The sequence below is a fragment of the Phoca vitulina genome, unplaced genomic scaffold, assembly GCF_004348235.1.
Source record: "Phoca vitulina isolate PV1807 unplaced genomic scaffold, GSC_HSeal_1.0 scaffold1, whole genome shotgun sequence".
In the NCBI taxonomy this organism is placed as follows: domain Eukaryota; kingdom Metazoa; phylum Chordata; class Mammalia; order Carnivora; family Phocidae; genus Phoca; species Phoca vitulina.
The window spans coordinates 29,408,409-29,416,868 of NW_022589704.1; the positions used below are offsets into that span (position 1 = coordinate 29,408,409).

Here is an 8,460-nt window from a genome sequence, read left to right on the forward strand (position 1 = left end):
GGCCGCGCGCACGGAGCCCGCGGGCGTCGCCCCGGCTGCGCGCCGCCTCGGCTCGGCCCGCCCCGCCCGCGCCCCCGCCCGCGCCCGCGCCCGCGCCCTCCGCGGGGCTCTGCGGCGCGGTTCTCACCTCCGCGGAGGCCTCCCGGATTCTGTCCGGGCCTGGGCGCCGGCCGAGGGCCGGTGGGCGCGCTCCCTTCCTATTCCGGTTCCATGGCGGTGCCCGGACCCCCGGGCCGTCCAGGGCCCCGCGGCCGCCCGCTGCCCGCCGCCCGCAGCCCGCGGAGCCAGACAGTGGAGCCCCCGGCCTCTCCCGCCGGTGCGAGAGGAGAAGCGAAGTGCGAGCGTCACTCGCAAGCCCCGGGCCCCGAGTCACGACTCAGCCCACGTAGACATCCACCGGGAGCGTAGCGCTGCAGTCCTGATTGAGCTTTGACGTCAGGGAAGGTGCGAAAAACAGGGCCCCTTCTGACGCAGGAGCCGCGCACCGCCCCCTGCCCACCCCCGCCCCCGGCGCCGGAGCCCCCTTCCTCCCGCCCCCACCCTCCCCTCCCCGAGATCTTTTAAAGCGAACACTTCCTCCGGGGTCAGGGCCCCACTCGGGAGCTTGTAAAAATCAAACCTGTTCTAACCAACCAAAATGACTGGGCTCACAGCGGACTCGGGACGCGAGACAGTCACCGAGGTTTTAGCATTTGAGGGCCCAGAGAGCTATTGCTTGCTAATTCCCAGCAACATAGGAACCGGAGAAAAGAAAATGCGGCTGAGAGGGCTCGGCGTTTGCGCCGTTCGCGTGTGTTTGCCGCAGTGAGCTGCCGCTAACAAAAGCTGCTGTTTGATGAGCGCTTACTTTGTGCTAGGCACTGTGTTTCAGGTTTATGTCTAGGTTCTTGCACTTCATGCTCGGGGCAAGCCTTTTGAGGACCTGACTAGAAATCCTACTATTCCCTTTCGACAAAGGAGAAAACTGAGGCTTAAGGAGGTTAGGTATTGAAAGACCTCCCCTGCACATGAAAGGGTTACGAATATTAACCAAAATCCCCTCAGTCATTCAATGGTATTCTGTACCACCCACTTCGAACATGGTGCTGTGCAAAATCAGCTGACTGTAATGGGCGACACAAACCTGAATCGATTAAAATCTGTGATAAGGCAAATAATCGTCCCTAAAATGGAGGGAGCCTCCGATGGGAGAGCTTCTGTTTTAGGTAAAAATAATCTGAGAATGAGCTACCTTGTTCTTTGGCTATTGTAATTATCATTACATTTTTTATTTTGATAAGCTTAGGGACTTTGTCCCGTTTTTTAAAATTCTCCATTGCTTTTGCAGCCATAGTTTCCATTCTTTGTGTATTACTCCGCTCTTGCCTCGCCCAGGACATCTCTCTGCGATTTTAAACCTGGGCTATTGCAACTATTTGGTTTATACCCCTATTTAGATTTTTTAACACACCAAAAAAAATACTGATTTCTTCTAAGGCAAGCTTTTTCCACATCCCAGTCTTGGAAATGGTGAAGGAAAACCTATTATACATTAACCCAGCCACCATGACATAATGTATTTCACAGATGCGAAGACACACATTTTTCACACTTTTCACATCTCAGAAATCAGGGTGCATTTTCCAAACTGGTCTCTTAATAGTACTGGCCAGGTGGCTGTATCAACCTAGTTGTCATCATCTCCACATGCAGAAACTTGGATGTAGCTTTTCACATTGTCCTTATTTCCACTGAGTTAAGTGCATTGTTTAATAAAACCCACAACCCTAAAAGGAGGAAATTAACAGGCATAGGAGTCTCTTAAACTTGAAGAGAGCTTTTCCTAGGAAAAAAGAACAGACTTTCCTAGGACCAAAAGAGATTTCCTTCAGCACATAAAGAGATGGGACTGGCCAAAAAGAGCTTAGACTTCTGAGAGACCTGAGTTACTCACCAAGTACATGAGTTCTTAATGCATTTTGGAAACCTACATCTGAACACTTAAATAAGCCTCACACACACACACACACACACACACCCAAAGTGAAATGGCTTAGTTATTATTTCTGACGGTATGGTTTGTCAATTACAACCCCTCTAAGTTTTGGTCAAAAAAAAATCATGGAAGAAGGAAAATGAGTCCTGTATGTTACTGGGAAACCACCCATTGACCTCTTCTGGTTAGATCAGAAAATACCAGCATCGAAACCTGAGGAATAGGATCAGCTCCTTGGGGAAAAAAAAAAATCCTAGATTCAATAGTAGAGCACTCTTCTAAGACTTGATGCATCACCAACACTTCTGGTGGTACCGAAGACAATACTGTATGGAAAACCATAGGCATCAACAACTGATTCAAAAAGTGACTTAGAAAAGTTGGGTTCCAGGGGCACTTGGGTGGCTCAGTTGGTTAAGCGGCTGCTTTTGGCTCAGGTCATGATCCCAGGGTCCTAGGATCCAGCCGCATTGGGCTCCCAGCTCAGCGGAGAGTCTGCTTCTCCCTTTCCCTCTGCCTCTCCCCCTGCTTGTGTTCTCTCTCTCTCTCTCTCTCTCTCGCAAATAAATAAATAAATCTTTACTAAAAAAATAAAAATAAATTTTAAAAAGTTGGGCTCTGAATGTAAAGAAATTTTTGAAATCCCTTAACCAATCTTACTTATATTTCCCTTTATATGCATGCACAAGATTGGTACATACCAAATCTAAGTCTGAAAGGGCTATTTCACTACATAGGAAATAAAAATACTAAATTATAAAAAATCAACGTGCTTTAGTTGACAGCATTTTTTTTAAGCATGATACTATCATATAAAATTCAAGGAAGTATCATCCTACATCAGATTAGCAGTCCTTCCAGACCAGATTTCTGGCTACTGGCAATGGGTAGTTTTCTGGCAGAGCTTAATTATCTATAAGGTTAAGCTTTAAAATTTTTCAGGTCCCCACAATCTTTTATTAACCCATTACAGATCTAAACCCGATCAGCAAATACTTATTTAAAGGACACTAAACGGGCGCTTGGGTGGCTCAGTTGGTTAAGCGGTCATGATCTCAGGGTCCTGGGATCCCGCCGGCATCGGGTTCCCTGCTGGGTGGGGAGCCTGCTTCTCCTTCTCCCTCTGCTGCTCCCCCTGCTTGTGCTCTCTCTGTCAAATAAATAAAATCTTATAAATAAATAAATAATAAATGAAGACACTAAAAATCAAGGTTGGGTTTGTATGTACCCCATTCCTTCTCCAGGGAGAAAAAGGATCCTATATATGTGCTCTTTCACATTCTTTCTTAAAAGGATGAATAAAAACTGTTATTTCATGTCAGAAATCATTCCGATACTGCCTGTGTTTTGTAAGCTGTTTAAGCTAACATTAGGCTAATGTCTTAAGGAAAAAGGGAAAACCTAGATCTCATTCCTGAATCATAAAAGAATTTAGATTCTCAGTTTAGAGTTTGGTTTATTTTTCCCAAAATTTCTCTTAGTGCACATCTACCTATTTATAGTCAGGTGGTATCATTATGAAGCTTTTACCCATCATTAGCCTGGGCTTTTTTTTTTTTTTTTTAAAGTAGGCTCCACCCCCAGCCTCGGGCTTAAGCTCAAGACCCTGAGATCAAGAGTCTCATGCTCTCTTGACTAAGCCAGCCAGGCGCCCCTAGCCTGGCATTTTTTATAAAAAGTATATAAAGAGTATGATGTCATCTTTTATAGAAAAGGATTCATTCATATGCCCCTTCCAAATCATAATTTAAAAATTAATAAGAATGATCACAAAATATCTCTATTCACTTTGCCTTGTTCTTGATTCTTCCCTGTAAAATAGTCCCCATCTTTGACGAAAATTTCATTTGAAAGGTAGAAGGCAGGATGGGAGTTAGAACAAGAAGGAACAAAGAGGTTCTTGAAAAAGGAATACAAGTGAAAGTGTGTAGCTTAGAGTTGCAGGGATAAATGGTGGATACACGGAGCCTGGCGGTGGATCTCAGTGTGGGGAGAAGAGTGTAGGGAGAGATCATGCAGATGAGTTAAATCCTCATCCATCATACAAGAATTTAATAATGGCTGAAATCGGCAAAGTACTACAGAGTAATATAAAACTTTTTTTTTAAGATTTATTTATTTATTTGAGAGAGAGAACACAAGCAGGAGGGACAGAAAGAGAGAATCCCAAGCAAACTCTCGTGAAATCGAGCCCTGTGTCGGGCTTGTGCTCCGAACTCTGTGCTGAGCATGAGCCGGACACAGGGCTGCATCTCACGACCCTGAGTTCACGACCTGAGCCGAAACCAAAGCGTCAGATGCCCAACCGACTGCACCACCCAGGCATCCCGATATGTGTCTATTTTTAATTAAACATACAGATGATCCACCAGAACTAAAGACAATAAAACATTTTTTAATAGTTGCTTCTGTTTGTCAGGAGCAAAGGAGTGGCAGCAGGACAGGTGACCACAGCTCCAATATCATCATGGGTTCCCCCACATCAACTTAAAATTATGTGCAATGAGATCGAACTTCTTTGTTATACTCTTCCCATTCTATTCTTGCTTCAATCTAATCAAACCACTTTTACATTCTGTGGGTACACCTTAATACATCTTTATATAAAGACATCAATAGGCCAGAGTTTGACACAGTTTTTTCTTTTTTTATTGATTTTATTATTTTTTAAGGTTTTATTTATTCATTTGAGAGAGAGAGAGAGAATATGAAGCAGACTCCCTGTGGACCACAGAGCCCGACTCGGGGGGTCCACCTCACAACCACAAGATCATGACCTGAACTGAAACCAAGAGTCAGCCGCTCAACTGATTATTAAAAAAAAATTTACTATTTATTTACTAAAAATATTATAAAAAATAATTACTATTGGCTTTTATAAGATGAAGTCATCAATACGAGAACTATATTTTTGAGCCTTTCCCTCTATTTAAACTCCCAATTGTTGGGACACCTGGGTGGCTGAGTCAGTTAAACATTTGCCTTTGACCTGGGTCACAATCTCGGGGTCCTGGGATGGAGCCCCATATCGGGTTCCCTGCTCAGAAGGGAGTCTGCTTCTCCCCCCTTGCTCTGCCCCTCCCTGCTTGTGTGCTCTCTCTCTCTCTCTATCTCTCAAATAAAATCTTTAAAAAACCCTCCCAATTGTTTTCATTGGTCGACTTGCAACAATATAGAATTATTCCATTTAAATATAGTTGCTATAAGGACAAATGTAGGAGCTAATATGAATTCCATAGACCCTGTTTTTAAAACTTAATGACACTCAAACACTATTTAGGAAGAGCTCTGGAGTATATTAGGTGAAAACAGCAAAGCATAATACATTTTTGTGTAAGAAATGGAGAACTTGGGATACAAATTTATAATTATATTTCCACAAAATAACTCTGAAATGAAACTCAGGAAATAATCAGTTATGGCAAAAACGAGGAGGTGAGAAACAGGGAGGGTGAAGGTGGGGAGAGTGACATTTGTCACCCTGTACTTATCATGTTATGGTTTATGAGTCTTCTGAATTTTTTCCACTTAAAACAGCAGCTAGATAAAAATTCAAACTGAGAGACATTAGACAGGGGAGAAACAAAGTTTGGATGATGGGCTCTGGAGCAGGACCCCTGCCCGAGGACATGAAGAAGAAGGTGCACGGAGGAAGTCTGTATCCTCAGAAACACCATCTACACTGTTTGCAGCTAAATGGACTTCAGGATCCCTTCTGGGTGACTAGACAGTGAGAAGCAAACTGAAGTCAAAACTGGAGTCATTTTTTTTTCTTCAAAATCTGAGGGGCTGCTTGCCACCTGAACCTGGGTCCGCCTAAACAATTTTACTTCAAGCCACCACGGGCCTGAGAACAGAGAGACCATCCGCCACCTGACAGCCCTGCGTGGCTTCCTGGCATCAAAATAGATAAGCCAGGCTACAGAGGACTTACTGACTTCTCGGAAAGAATTTTGGCTCGCTGCTGGAGAGGACCTCACTGCAGGAGGCATGGCCCCTGCCGGCACACGAGTGCTCAGCTCAAAGTGACCTCACCTCCTGCTCAAGCTCTTATTCAAAATTATCCCTTGGACTCAGCCCAGTTGCCTCGCTCCACACTTATGCCATCCTCCTGGACTCCTGACCCTGAACTTCTCCAGGATTGTTTGCAACAGTATCACCCACCGAATGTCTATTTCTGGGAGCTGGCGGTTCGCTTCACCTAGGACCCTGCTGTATCCTATCCTGCCTTCAAACTCAAAGTAACAAGCCCCGTGTTTGCAAAGCGATGCTAGTAAACATGGGATCATTAAGATAAACAACGGGATCATAAACACGTATCTTAACGATATCTCTCAAAATTAACCCTCTAATATAATGGTTAAGCGAAAACTTGAGCTCTGCCTGGAGCGATGGGTAGGATCTGTTTAGACAGAGAAGAACAAGGATGACGTTCACGGAGGGAAGTGAAACACACAGAAACCATGCAGATGGGATCATAAAAAATATATCTTTGAGGCTATCACTTGAAATATACCCTCTAATACTACTACACTATGTTCAACTTTCCATTTGCAAGATTGGCCCCTTCTATGTGTAGTGCTACAGATCTCCGCTGATTCTTGTTAGCTCCTGACTGCTACCATGCATTCCTCATCACATGCCTTAACCTCACCAACCCAACTTGCTAGAGCTACTTCATCACGAGAATTTTCACAGCCCCCACCCACCACTCATTCTTTGCCTATCAACCTTTCGACCCACACGTTTAAAGCCAAAGGCCAAGCAACTTGTGTTCCACAAAATCATTCTGATACAAGCAATATTTACATTCAACTCTCAGAAATGGCAGCACAGAGTTTAAATGCCCGCAATTGTGGGACCTGCAGTCCATTTACCTTCCACAATCCTCCCACTATTTGCATATCCTACTGACATAGCTCTGAGTTCCCTTACTGGTGAAGGTTAACCAGCCAAAATATAGTCCAACTGACTTCAACACTCCCATTACACCAAGCTCCCGAGATTTCAAAAAACTGTTCAATTAGGGGATCCTCTGGATAGGATTTGTACCAACCCTCACTGCTGAACGTTATTGGCATTTTTTGCTCTATCCTAACAGGTGTGATTTTGGCCTTCATACAGCTCATAAAAACCTACAAAAAATTATGCTTAGGATCCCAATTTTGCCTGAGGCCATGTACTTCAGGATTGGGCTTTTCTTATGGCCCTATTAACAAAAATCAATGTCACCTGTACGTGGTGTTGCCCTATAAAAATTGGATTCCCATTCAATCTTGCTCACACCAGGGCTTCCCCTGACTCTGTATCAGTCTCAAGCACCATTCCCTTCAACTTCACTTTGGCAAAGGCATTGATTGACGTGACCCTATTGTCGTTCCCTATTATGTGGAATAGGTCATATCGTTGGGAGTTGCAGGCTTTTCAACCGGGGTCACTGCCATCAACAGACAAAATCAAATCACACAGAACTATCAACGAATATCTAAGACTTTATCTAATTTTGCCTAAAATTTTGAGGCATTACACCTATGAAACATGGGTCAAGATTCTTTGGCCTGTATTCTGCAAATCCCTAACTTATTTTCATGGCTGGCTAGGAACCAGCTTCCAAATTAGGTTAATTTTACTAATAGGAATATTAGTGATCAATTTCCTCCTTGTTTGCCTCTTAAAATATTGCAATAATGCAGTTCCCTACTATTATACATATTATATTTTATTTTATTGTGGTAAGAACATTTAACATGAGATTTACCCTCTTAACAGGTAGTGTATAATATAGTATTATTGTCCCTGAACACAATGTTGCACAGCAGATCTATAGAAGATACTCATCTTGCAGATCTACTAGGGCTAACATATCTCCCATAATTCCCCCAAAGCACCTTGAGATGCCCAAGTACCACAGGGCCAATAGTATTAACTATATTTTCTTATTTATGTAATCTCCACACTGTGGAATTTGGAGGCTTTCGACCCCAGGGGAAACCACCCACCCAGGATTAACTAAATCCAAGAGATAACAACTTGCTTACTAGCAAAGCTTTGATATGCAAGCGAACCAATCCGGGAGTCCATACCCCCAACCTGGATCCATTCATCGGACCTCAACACCCCAGGACTCAATTCCCTGCCCTAATCACTACTGGGCAAAGTACCAGACAACTGGAGACCATCCTATGGCCCAGAGTCCACAGAAACTATTCAAACTCTCCAATTAGAGTTTGTACACCTTGCTTACCTTCCTTAGCCTTCCTTCCTAAGAAAATCTCCATTAAGGCTCCCACCTGCCGTCTCCCTACCCCCTCTCTCTGCTAATCAGGCAAACTCCTTCCCCAGTGGCCTTCCTAGCAGGCCTGCCAACTGTTTCTAAGGGACCGTGAGTATAATGAAAATATTTTCATTCATGGCAATCACTTTCATGTCCCTGTCTCTTACAGTTTCTCCTCAAAACAAGTCCAGGGAACATTATTAGAACAATT

General features: G+C 43.9%; 1 protein-coding gene across 1 annotated transcript in view; it reads right to left on the reverse strand.

Moving 5' to 3' along the window:
* The window catches only part of ZDBF2 (zinc finger DBF-type containing 2), a 29,186-nt gene extending 28,743 nt beyond the window's left edge, over window positions 1-443 (reverse strand). The window contains exon 1 of the mRNA XM_032403768.1: window positions 128-443. The gene's annotated coding sequence lies outside the window, so the exon portion shown is untranslated. The remainder of the gene's footprint in view (window positions 1-127) is intronic.
* Between the last annotated feature and the right edge of the window lie 8,017 nt (window positions 444-8,460).